At 44.7% G+C, this 12,241-nt stretch overlaps 1 protein-coding gene across 16 annotated transcripts in view; it reads left to right on the forward strand.

Annotated features, from left to right (window-relative positions):
* The window catches only part of TBC1D22A (TBC1 domain family member 22A), a 342,685-nt gene that overhangs the window by 127,485 nt on the left and 202,959 nt on the right, over positions 1-12,241 (forward strand). The window lies entirely within an intron of this gene.

The following is a 12,241-nucleotide window of genomic DNA, read 5'->3' on the forward strand; positions in this document are numbered from 1 at the left end:
GCCTTCCCGACTTGGTGTGTTGGTTTATGTCAGTTCTTAGTCATTTCAGTCTCCCGTCTGCTTCACAGCCCATCGTTGTTGTAATCTGGAGAGATTAGGTTTACTCGAGGACAGATTATCCTCCGAGGATGAGAACACAGCCATTTAGTGCATTTTATCGCGAGCCCTCTCTCACTTTGTTTCCATTTATGATTTCAGAGGAGGTTTTTTCATTGCTAAGCAACTAACAAGAACTGCCGCCGCTCACTCCCTAATCATCTCTTAAGGAGGGGAGAGGCCCGCTCCTGAGAGCTCTTGCGTTTCTGCTTCTTACTCCCTCATTTGACAGATAATGAAAATGTTCTTAATGATCCTAGAACAGTAGGACCTCTGTCAGTAGACTTCAGAGTTGTTAATTGAAAGAAGAACTTCAACCGAGATGTGATTAGAGAATTGATATTCCATGTTAAATAGACCATTTAATTAATGTGGTAAATAAGTTTGTCTTAACTACTTTACCACCAACTTATGTTGTAAGACCCAAGTGATCCTTAATGCATTTGCAAGATAGGATGAAGGGGCATGACCGTGCTGTTAATTGTCCAGAAGAGAGAAAAACTGGAGAAAATAGAATCTGTTCTGTAAGTGGTGGCTTCAGTTAAGCTCAGAGACTTTCCTTGCCTTCCTGCTGTGCCCACACACACATGTGCACGTGCACACATTTGCACACATGCACACACATGCAAACATGTGCATCGAGTGGATGTACACTGTGGTTTTGGAACATTTGTGTGAAATGTACCGTTTCTTCACTTGACTGTGTTAATTAGCGGACATCTGTTATCTTTTGCTCCTGGCTTTCAGGTGTGATTGGTGGATGTGAGGTCTTTTGGATCTTGTCTCCCAGGCTTGGGAGTGTTGGTTATTATGGTCCAAGTCCACCCTCAGTGACAGGTACAGCCTCATGTCTGTTTAGGTGGCCTGCTGTACTACTTGGCTGCCTTCTGGAGCAGCAGTGTGGGCGTCCATGCAGACCTCACGGGGCGCCTGCTGTGGGGTTTCTGGCAGAGCACAGGGTGTGGAGACCATGTCAGTTCATTTCAGCCAGTGTTGACTGGGCACCTCCTGGCCCTCTCCAGGGTGGTGGGGATGCAGGTGGGCGAGGCGAGTATGGTTCCTGCCCTCTGGGAGCTGGTGGCGGTAGCAGAGAAGACAGCTTTTAATCAAGTAATTGAAGCAACTAGACATTCGTATTATCAAGAGGAAGTATGAAATGGGCCGGCCCGGTGGCGCAGCGGTTAAGTGTGCACATTCTGCTTCAGCGGCCTGGGGTTTGCTGGTTTGGATCCCGGCTGCGGACGTGGCACTGCTTGTCAAGCCATGCTGTGGTAGGCGTCCCACATATAAAGTAGAGGAAGATGGGCACAGATGTTAGCTCAGAGCCAGTCTTCCTCAGCAAAAAGAAGAGGATTGGCAGTAGATGTTAGCTCAGGGCTAATCTTCCTCAAAAACAAAAAAAAAGAAGAGGAAGTATGTGAAGTGCTATGGGAACAAACTTGGGGAGGGGTCAGGAGCCTCCTGGACCCCAGGACGTTCCATGGCACCTGGTTGGGTGAGAGGAGCATCATGTGCGGAGAGTGGCAGGAGTGCAGGCCTGGGCTGCAGTCACAGGGCTGGAAGAAGTGCAGCGTGGTGACGTGGATAGTGAGGAGCAATGATAAGCCATGCGCTGGGGGATGCAGGGGCAGCCCTGGGCGGGGGGGTGAGGCTCCGTAAGAACCTTGGGCCAAGTCCTCAGGGGTGTGAGAGCCACCGAATTAGGGAAAAACCTGATCTCTCCAGATTAGCAACTCAGGGTTGCGGCTGAGGGATAACACGCTTGCGTTCTTGTCTGTCAGCTTGGCCCTGGCTGCAGAGATTGGAGGCATGGAGAAGCTCGTAGATGATGGGCACACGTGCAGTAATCCGCTGGCCAGAGGGCTTTCTGATTTGCTGGGTTTTCAAGCAGGTAAACCTCAGATGCTTTGCTAACTGAAGATTTTGAAAGTGTCTTTCTTTCCTTGGGACGGTAGAACTTGGGCGTGGGGTTCTGTGGTTTGGGTACCTGAGTGCCTTAGCAGTGCTTTCGGTCAGATGACGTGACTGCTCAGCTCTCAGGAGGCACATGGCTTAGGGGATCAGCCCGCATGTGTACTGCCTCCTGAAAGCCGTACCTCACTCCATTCTTGAGGCAACTTATGTTGTTATTTGGGTTTTCCTCTTTCTTTTAAGCTGAAATATGGGGAACAGTTCCTGTTGATTGAAGGTAGGAGAAGTCCCTTGGGTGTGCGACTCCTCCAGGAGCCCTCAGGCAGCAGTGGACAGACCTGCAATGCCTAACTGGGAGCTGCGCTTTTTCCCTGGAGCACGTGTTTGCCATGGGCGCCCAGCTCCTGGCCTTCTGCGTGGTCCTCCTGGGTCATGAGGGAGGAAGAAGAGGACCCTGGAGTGCAGCTCTGATGACTGTGATGTCCCAGGCAGGGAACAGCCACTCCTGAGCAGCAGAGGTCCTGACTTTGCAAGTGCGAGGTGGCACATAGCGGCCTCTTAATGCCATAGGTTTGGACTTGAGAAAGAAGGATACAGGAAATGAACAATGGCTGATCTGTTTGGGGTTGACAGATGGTCTGGAGGACCTTGGCTTATCAACTAGGTTAACTGCTTCCTGACAAGGAGTGGGTGTCCCTGCAGGTCAGAGGGTTCGTCTTTGTTAGGAGGCCGGCCAGAATGATCACAGACGTAGGAACAACTTGTAGGGAGGGAGGATGTACTCAGAGAACACTGTAAAACCGGAACAGGGGAGAAGCAGGAGTATCCTGGGAATTGAGCAGTGTAGAGGCAGCACAGCCGCCCTGACGGGTCTTTCAGGGCTGCCAGCACACCGTGGGGATGAGTCAGTAGTACGTGCCATCGAGCTCTGGTCTCACGCCCCTGGGGGAAGGCAATTTAGTCCCACTGTCAAAGTACGCAGTATCCTCAGATGCAAGTTAGCACATGCACATATGCATGCGCACACATACACAGATATGCACGTGCATGCACACACAGGCGTACGTTTGCACACACATGCACATGCACCTGCTTGCCCCTCACTAGTGCTAGCCACAACCTCTCCAAGTAAAGGTGGCAGAAATCCTTGACTAACCTTTGTTTGGATGGAGCCCACAGTCTCTGGTGGGCCCTGGAGGCGCCTGTCAATCTCACGAAGGATGGTTGGGCAAGGAGGTCAGGAGACCTCTGTGACCTCAGAGGTAGGGGTAGCAGTGTGCAGAGCCCATCAAGATGTGGAGGCTGGTAAATATAGTCATTTAGGTGGCACTGAAGCCTGGGGGACAGTCCTACGAGTGGAGTGTCATAATGGGAGGGTATCATTTTCTCAGAGAAGTCGATCATGGAAGAGTGCGCTGTGCCAGGAAGGTTTGGGAATTCATGAATTTCAGGAGTTGAAGCCTTGGGGAGTGAGTAAGAATTTTTAGGCACATAAACGACATGTTTGCTGAAGCATCATCAGTGTGCCCATTGCAGATCTGAGCCTTGCTCAGGTGCTTGGTCTTGTAGATTGCATCCTTGGTCTTGCAGATGGATCCAGAGGCTAGGCAGAGTGTGCAGGACACTCCAGCCAGCACATGCATTAGAGGCATCACCTCCCACCAGAAACAGGCATGAGACACAGTCCTGAGTTTTATCATTTGAAAGCTAGAGGAAGCAGCATGTTAACTACTCCTGTGGACTTGATTCAGCCATTGAGGAGGCGGGTCTAGGATGAGGCTGAGATAGGATCCCTGCCGTCTTAGAGTTCATGGTAGCAAAGCAAGGGAGTAGTGGGCATAGAGAGACATTGGGGGCTGATGGGAGCGGGCCCAGAGGCAGGCAGGGGCAGAACCTGGGACTAGAGAGAAGGCCCTGGCGCCAGAGATGGTGAAGAGATTGACCTGGGGGGCCTGGAGGCTGAGCGGAGTCGAGGGTGAAGGAGAAGGAAAAGTCTGGCATGTATCCCGGGTTCCTGGGTACCGTCGTGGATGTAGTATTGTTCTCCAGGACGGGACATAGAGTGAAAGGAGCTGGTCTAGGAGGCAAGATGACGCTCTGCTTTAGGACACGTTGAGCCTGCTTCATCTGTGGTGAATCAAGTAGGGTGTCCAGTGCGATCTGGAGCTTGGAAAAGAGGTCTGCGCTGGAGGTCGTTTTGGGAATTGTTGTCCTGGAAGCGGCAGCTGAGAGTCCTGGGTCCGGATGTGTTTATCCAGGGAGAGTGTGGAGTGGCGGGTGGAGTCCTGTGATGCCAGTGTCATAGGGGTTGCGGATGTGATTGCATTTGGCTTGAGGATCTGAGATTGGTGGCTATCCCCCACGAAGTTTAGGCTTTCTCCAGTGGAGGAGTCTGGATGTCAATAGTTCAGGCTGATGCCGCTGCCGAGGCATGTCCTCAGGGATCCTGTGGCGAAAGACACAGCTCTGGAGCCTGACTGCGTGGTTCAGATCCAGGCTCTGCCCTTTACCAGAGGCATATGGCCTTTGCGCATATGCATATGGCAGCTTTGCGCACCTCCTTAGAGTCTGTGTCCTAGGTATGGAAAGCGGCAGGTGGTGAAGGGCACAGGGCCAGAGGGCAGAGGGGTCCGTCAGCTGAATGTGCCCATTTTCATAAGCCTTCCTGACTTTCTCTCCTTGCCCCGCCAGTGGTGAGGGGTCCTGGAAGGGTGAGCCTCCCGCTGTCTTCCTCCTGGAGTAGAGGAGATGGGGATGCCGGGGCGGGTATGTGTGCCCAAGGGGAACGATGGGCGGTTGTGGGAAGGAGACGGGGAAGGAGGGGTTTTAGAGGCAGGGAGAGCCCTGGCGTGAGGGTCACAGACATCAAGGGAGGGACAGTTTCAAGGAGGGAGGGACAGTTTCAAGGACGGAGTGGTCAGTAGGGTCGAGTGCCAGATGTGTAGACTGGAAATGGACCAAAGGGTTTGACATTGTGGGTGTTACTGGTGACCTGACAGAAATGGGCTGAAGAATGGTGGCAAGTCACCTGTGACCTGAGCTGAAGGCGCTTCCCATAGGAATGGTGGGTGGGAATTCCTGCCCAGGGAAGGTTGGACAGAATAGTCCACAGGCTGCTTACAACTTTAAAGGACTTTTTACTATGGGAATTTTCACATACAAAGTTAAGAAAATAGTGTGACGAAGCCCCGGCTACCAGCATCTGGCTTCAAGCATTGTCAGCCTTCTGCCATTCTTGTTTCCTCTGTTCCTCCACCTACTCCTGACCTCTGCCCAATTGTAACTATTCCTACTTGAAAAAATAGCTTTATTGTGATACAATTTACATACCATAAAGTTCACCCACTTTGAGTGACAAATTCAATGGCTTTTAGACTAGTCATGCAGTAGTGAAAAACCATCACAATTTAATTTTAGAATATTTTCATCATCCTGAAAAGAAATCATATACCCAGTAGTGACCATTCCCCGTTCCTCTCTTCCCCCGACTCTGCCAGCCCTAGGCAGCCACTGATCTGCTCTCTGTCTCTGTAGGTTTGCCTCTTCTGGATGTCTCCTATAAGCGCATTAATACAATGTGGGGTCTCAGCACATGGACTCTGTCAGTTGTGTATTTTCAAGGTCCATCTGTGTTGTAGCATGTGTCAGTACTTCAGTCCCTTTTATGACCAAGTAACATTTCATTACATGGCTCTACCATGTTTTATTTATCCGTTTATCCAGTGATGGACATTTGCTTTCTTTCTACTTTTCGGTTATTATAAGTAATGCTGCTGTGAACCTTTGTGTACAGATTTGAGTATGGACATGTTTTCATTTCTCTTTGCTGTCTATCTAGGAGTGGAATTGCTGGGTCATGTGGCAACTCTACGTTTAACATTTTGAGAAGTTGCCGGACTATTTTCCAGACTGACTGTGCCATTTGACATTCCCCCAGCAGTGTAGGAGGGCTCCACTTTGTCCATATCCTCGCCGACACTTGTTATTGCTTTTTGCTTTTTTAAATGAGGTATAATTCACACTTATCCCTTATGACTTGTGATTACTGTGATTCAGTTTTGCCTTATCACTCTATGTTTTGTTTTCTTTTTCCTCTCTTTATATCTGCCTAGTAGATTTCAGTTCCTTGAAGCTAGGGACTGTGTCTTGTGTTCGTCCTGCTTTGCACAGAGTGGGAGCTCAGTATGCACCTGTATTGAATTGGATCCCTACAGAAAGTTTGTTTGTTGCACAATTAGAAAACATGGCTTTTAAATACTTTTAATAGAAATACCTGCTCAGTATAGAGAAATTGGAAAGTAGAGACAGGATGAAGGAGAGATTTAAAGTACTTTACAGTCCCACTGTTGAGAAGAACACTTATTTCTCTTCTCTTGGCAGCCGTTCCTTTCATTCGAGCCTCTTTCCCCACACAGCCCTGCAGGGTGGGCCGGGAAAGAGTTCCCTGCTCTCCCTCCCTGCGCTTGCTCTTCCCATGGGAGGAGTTACTGGTCGGCTTGGTGAGAGTCTTGCATCCGCCTGGGCTCCATTTCAGAGCCTCGGGGTGGAGTCAGGGTATCAGTCATTCTCGCGCGTCTGTGTGGTGAGCCCTCCTCCATCTTTCCTTCTGCCCGTGGCCAGGCCTCTGAGCTGGCCTGAGCCTCTTCTCTGGCTGCTGGGTGGAAGCAGAATCGGCTCGTTTCTTCTCTAGGCTCAGCTGTGTATGCAGGTCCCAGTGTCTACATTTGGCCTGGGAGGAATGAGGACTCATCGAGCCTTGAGCCTAAGCTGCGTTTTCCAGCCTGTTGTCTGCACTGGGGCCCCAGACAGTGGCTCGTTAATGATCACTCTGTGGTTTCTGTGCCTGTGTGTGCCATCAGACAGGCGCGGAGATGGGACGCAGGCCCACTCTGGCACTCGTAGGTAACAGCTGTTTTGGTATAATTCCTCTAAGTCTTTTTTCTATGCCTTGTATTTACGTAGTTGAGAGCATATTATGTATAGCATTCTGTTTTGTGCTTTTTTCCCATTTAACCTTATAACAAAAGCTTTTCCCTATATTATTAAGAAATCTTTGTAAAGATTATTTCTACCTCCTGCACGTAATAATTCTATTGAGATGATGTAGCATAATTCATAAAACTATTCCACTGTTGTTGGATTTTTTTAGGTTTTTTCCTCCAGGCATGGCATAATTTTTAAGTAAAGCCTGTATTTTTCCAACAATGACTGTCATATTCCTTTTAACAGTGTTAAATTTGATTTAAAATTAAGAACCATTATTCCAGCACCTCGAATCACCCAATTTAAGCAGAGAATTATATTTTAGTTTAGCTCAGTATTTCCAGCACAGCAAAGAACGAAGACGCATTCCCCGCCCTGTGTCCTCTCTGTTATGTAGATTAGAAACAGTTCTGACTGGGCACTTTGGACCCACACCTCAGGGTGATTGAACGTGGGCTGGGCTCTGTGGGGGGAATGGTGCGGACTGTATTTGGGAAGGTGAGGAGTATCTACAATTGATTCTCGTTATCAGCGTGTGTAAGCTCTGATTAGTTTGATTTTGTATGTCACTTTCTCTTAAAATACATTACTCTTGAAAGCCAATATGGAAAGGGACTGGAATAAACAATGTTTACTTACAAACGTTGAGAATATTCATTTCTCTATTCCTGTTTGTAAGTCAGGATCTCCAAAGTATAGGTTGTTTTTAAACATGTTAATTTTGCCTGGAGAAGACATTGTAGCCTTCAGTCCATGGAGACTGGAGTGCTCTGGAGTCATAATTAGCGTATGATCAGCATGGGAAGTCAATTCCCACGCCCGTTGGGATGCAGAAGGAAATAGGGTCCGGGATGTGCTGTTGGCCGAGCGTTAGCCATGCAGCCATTCCTTTGCCTGCTTCCATTATCAAAGTATAGACTGGGCTTTGAGTGACAGCGAGGGCAAGAGGAGCTGTTGCCCGTTTCTCACTGATAATTGACAGTTGTAGAAATAGGGGTTTTAACTTTCCCCAGTGTGTTTTCTTTTCTCTGTATGTTACCTGAACCAAGGCTGCTGGTACATGCATCTTCCGCATGGCTTTCGTGAGTGTGCCTCATACCTCAGCTACGTTTGCGGTCCACAGTCAATCTCAGAAACTTTCTGAAGGTAAAAACCAGAGCATCTGGGTACAGGAAGTTTCCTGCGTCAGTTCTAGTTCCATGTGGGAGAAGTGGAGAGCAGAGGACCCTGAGAGTGCCACTGCGTTACAGCTGGAGAGTGGAGGGCTGCTGGTTTTACAGCCTCCTGGAATGGTGCCAGATTCTTGCATAGCTTGTGACTCATATGTAGTCATATTTTCTTTTAAAAACATTTTGATGATGATCAAAGTAATGGAATTATTGTTAAAAAATTGGAAAATTCAGTAACAGTGTAGCTCCACATCCTAGAATCTGTTACTGGAACATCTTGCTAATTCCTTTTTGACCTTTTTGTCAGTGCACTTTTTTGCATGGTAGCGATTATGTTATGTGTGCACATTTTAATATTGCTTTTTGTTTAATATCTAAACATTTTCCGAAGTCTTTAAACATTTTTAAAAATGTCTTTTTAAAAAGCAGTGACTCATTACTTTCAATAATGGGTGGGAAAACTAGACAGAAGATGAACAAGGGACTAGAAAGAAAGAAGACTCAGCGCACTGAAAGCTGGCTGCTAGATGTCTGCAGAGGCTGCACCCACAGCAGTGTGTTCCTCTCCATGGCGCACGGAGCACCCTCCAGGATAGACTGTGTGCTGGGCTGCAAAGCAAGCCTCAGTACATTTGAAAGGATGGCGGTCATATGGAACATGTTCTCTGACCACAGTGACATTAAGTTAGGTATCAGTAACAGAAGGAAATTTGAAGAAATTGACAAATACGTGGAAATTTTAGAATACAATCATAAATAAGCAATGTGTCTGAGAAGAAATCACAAGGAAAATTAGAAGTTACTATGAGATGAATGAAAATGAAAACACAACATACCAAAGCGTATGGGATGCAGCTTAAAGCATTGCTCCAAGAGAAATTCATAGTTATAAATGACTGTATCAAAAAGAACATCTCAGATCATTAACTTAACAGTTTCAGAACCTAGAAAAAGAAGAGCAAACCAAAGTCAAAACAAACAGAAGAAAGGAAATAAAGACTAGAACTGAAATAAATGAAACAGAGAATAGAAAACAATAGAGAAAATCAATAAAACTAAAGTTGGCTTTTCAAAAATATCAACAAAATTGACAAACCTTTAGCTCAACTGACCTAGAAAAAAGAGAAGACTCAAATTACTAAAATCATGAGTGATTTTAGAAATAAACAGCATTAAGGGAATACTACAAACGACTTTCTAAATTAGGTAATGTAGATGAAAGAGATATTCCTAGAAAGACACAAATTACCACAACTGACCGTGATGGTTAGTTTTCTATCAACTTGGCTAGGCTATGATGCCCACTTGTTTGGTCAAACACCAGTCTAGATACTGCTGTGAAGGTACATTTTAGATGTGATTCACATTTAAATTAGTAGTCTTTGAATAAAGCATATTACCTTGCCTAATGTCTGTGGGCCTCGTCTAATCAGTTGAGAGCCTTAAGCAAAAAGACTGAGATTTCCTGAAGAAGGAGAAATTTTCCTTAAGACATAGAAACTCTGCCTGAATTTCTAGCCTGCTGGCCTGTCCTATGAATTTCAGACTTGCCAGTCCTCATAGTTGTGTGAGCCTAGTCCTTAAGATAAGTCTCTCTCTCTTTCATTATATATGTATTGATATATATATATATAGATATATCAATATTAATATCTCTATTTCTACTTATCTATAAGAGCAATGCATATAAAAGATTGAATTAGTAACTTAAAAAATTCTCACAAAGAAAAGCCCAGGGACCAGATAACCTCACTGGTGAATTCTACCAAACATTTAACAAAGAATTAACACCATTGCTCGACAGACTCTTCCAAAAATAGATGAGAGGGAACACTTCTCAATTCATTCTATGAGGCTAGTCTTATCTTGATACCAAAACTAGGCAAAGACATCACAAGGAAAGAAAACCACAGATCAGTATCTCATATGAGGATAGATGTGACAGTCCTTAATGAAATACTAGTATGTATGGCTGAATGTAGCAACATAGTAAAAGGATTATGCATCATGACAAATGGGACTTATCCCAGGAGTGCAAGGTTGGTTCAGTAGGTGAAAATCAATCAATGTAATACACTCTATTAACAGAATAAAGGACAAAACCCGTATGATTGTCTCAATTGACACAGAAAAAACATGTGACAAAATCCAACACCCTTTCATGATAAAAACACTCAACAAACTAGGAATAGAAGAACTTCCTCTCTAATAAAGACCATCCATGAAAACCCCACAATTAACATCATACTTAATGGGAAAGACTGAAAGATTTCTTCTAAAGATCAGGAGCAAGACAAGGATGTCTGTGTTCTCCATTTCTATTCAGCATTGTCCTGGTTCTAGCCAGGGCAGTTAAGCAAGAAAATGAAGCAGAAGGCATCTAGAATGGAAATGAAGAAACAAAACCACCTCTATTTGCAGATTACATGATCTTGTATATAGAAAATGCAAAGGAAACCACTACAAAACTATGAAAGCTAATAAAGGAGTTCAGCAAGGTTGTAGGATACAAGATCAAGATACAAAAATCAGTTATATTTCTATGCAGTTGCAGTGTACAATCGAAAAGTGAAAACAATTCCATTTACAGTAGCATCAAAATGAATTAAATAGGTATAAATTTAGCAAGAAAGTACAGGATTTGTACTCTGAAAACTACAAAACGTTGTTGAAAGATATTAAAGAAGATTTAAATAAATGGAAAGATATCCCATGTTCATGGATTGGAAGACTTCATAGTGTTAAGACGGCAGTCCTCCCTAATTGACCTAAAGATTCAGGGCAATCCATTGTCAAAACTGTAGCTGGCTTTTTAACCAAAATTGACAAGTTTATCTTTAATCCATATGGATATTCCAGAAACCCAGAATAGCCAAAACAATCTTGAAAAAGACTTAAGTTGGAGGACTCCCACTTCCTGATATCAAAGCTTACAGTACTCAAGAAAGTGTCATATTGGCATATGGATGGACATGGAGACCGTGGAACAGAATAGAGAATCTAGAAATGAACCTTCATGTTTACGGTCAATTGATTTTTGACAAGGATACCAAGGAAATGGTCTTTTTCAGTGAATGTTCTGGGATAACTAGATAGCAAGTGACATGCAAAAAAAATAAAGTTGCATCCTGCCTCTCACCATACACAAAAATTAAATACATCAAAATTAAAACTTTTGTGCTATAAATGATACTCTCAAGAAAGTGAAAACATATCAGCAGAAGGGGAGAAAATAGTAGCAAATCATATGTCTGATAAGAGACTTAAAACCATAATATATAAATAACTTATAACTCAGTAAGAAAACAATCTAACTGAAAAATGGGCAAAGTATTTAATAGACATTTCTCCAGAGAAGATATACAAATGGCCAATAAGCATATGAAAAGATGCTTGACATCATTATAATCATTAGTGCAAATCAAAACCACAGTGAGACACCGCTGCACATCCACTAGGATGCTGTAATCAAAAAGAGGAACAATAAAAAATGTTGGCAAGAATGTGGAGAAATTAGAAATCTCAGGTGGTGTTGGGAGGAACGTAAAACTAGTGTAGCACCTTTGGCAAAAAGTCTGTCATTTCATCAAAAGTTAAACATTGAGTTACTACATGACATGGCAAAAACTTAAATGATAATCTTCATAGAAGCATTGTTCATTACAGCCAACAAAAAAAAACAAACCCAAATGTTCATCAGCTGATGAATATGTGACTAAAGGATGATGCACCCGTATGACAGAATATTATTCAGTACTAGGGAAGCACTGATAATGCCTTAACACGGGTAAACCTTGGAAACGATGTGCTAGGTATACGAAGCCAGACACAAAAGGCCACATACTGTGTGATTCCATTTATATGGAATACCTGGAATAGGCGGATTTATAGAGACAGAACATGGACTAGTGGTCGCTTGTGGCTTGGGGGCAGAATGGGAGGGAATGGGGGTTGACTGTTAATTGGTACAGGGTTTCTTTTAGGGGGAAAATGTTCTAAAATTAGGCTGTGGCGATTGTTGCCCAGCTTAGTGAATAGCCCACAAAAGCACTTTAAATGGCTGAATTGTGTGGTAATGTGAA

The sequence above is a fragment of the Equus caballus genome, chromosome 28 (assembly GCF_041296265.1).
Source record: "Equus caballus isolate H_3958 breed thoroughbred chromosome 28, TB-T2T, whole genome shotgun sequence".
In the NCBI taxonomy this organism is placed as follows: domain Eukaryota; kingdom Metazoa; phylum Chordata; class Mammalia; order Perissodactyla; family Equidae; genus Equus; species Equus caballus.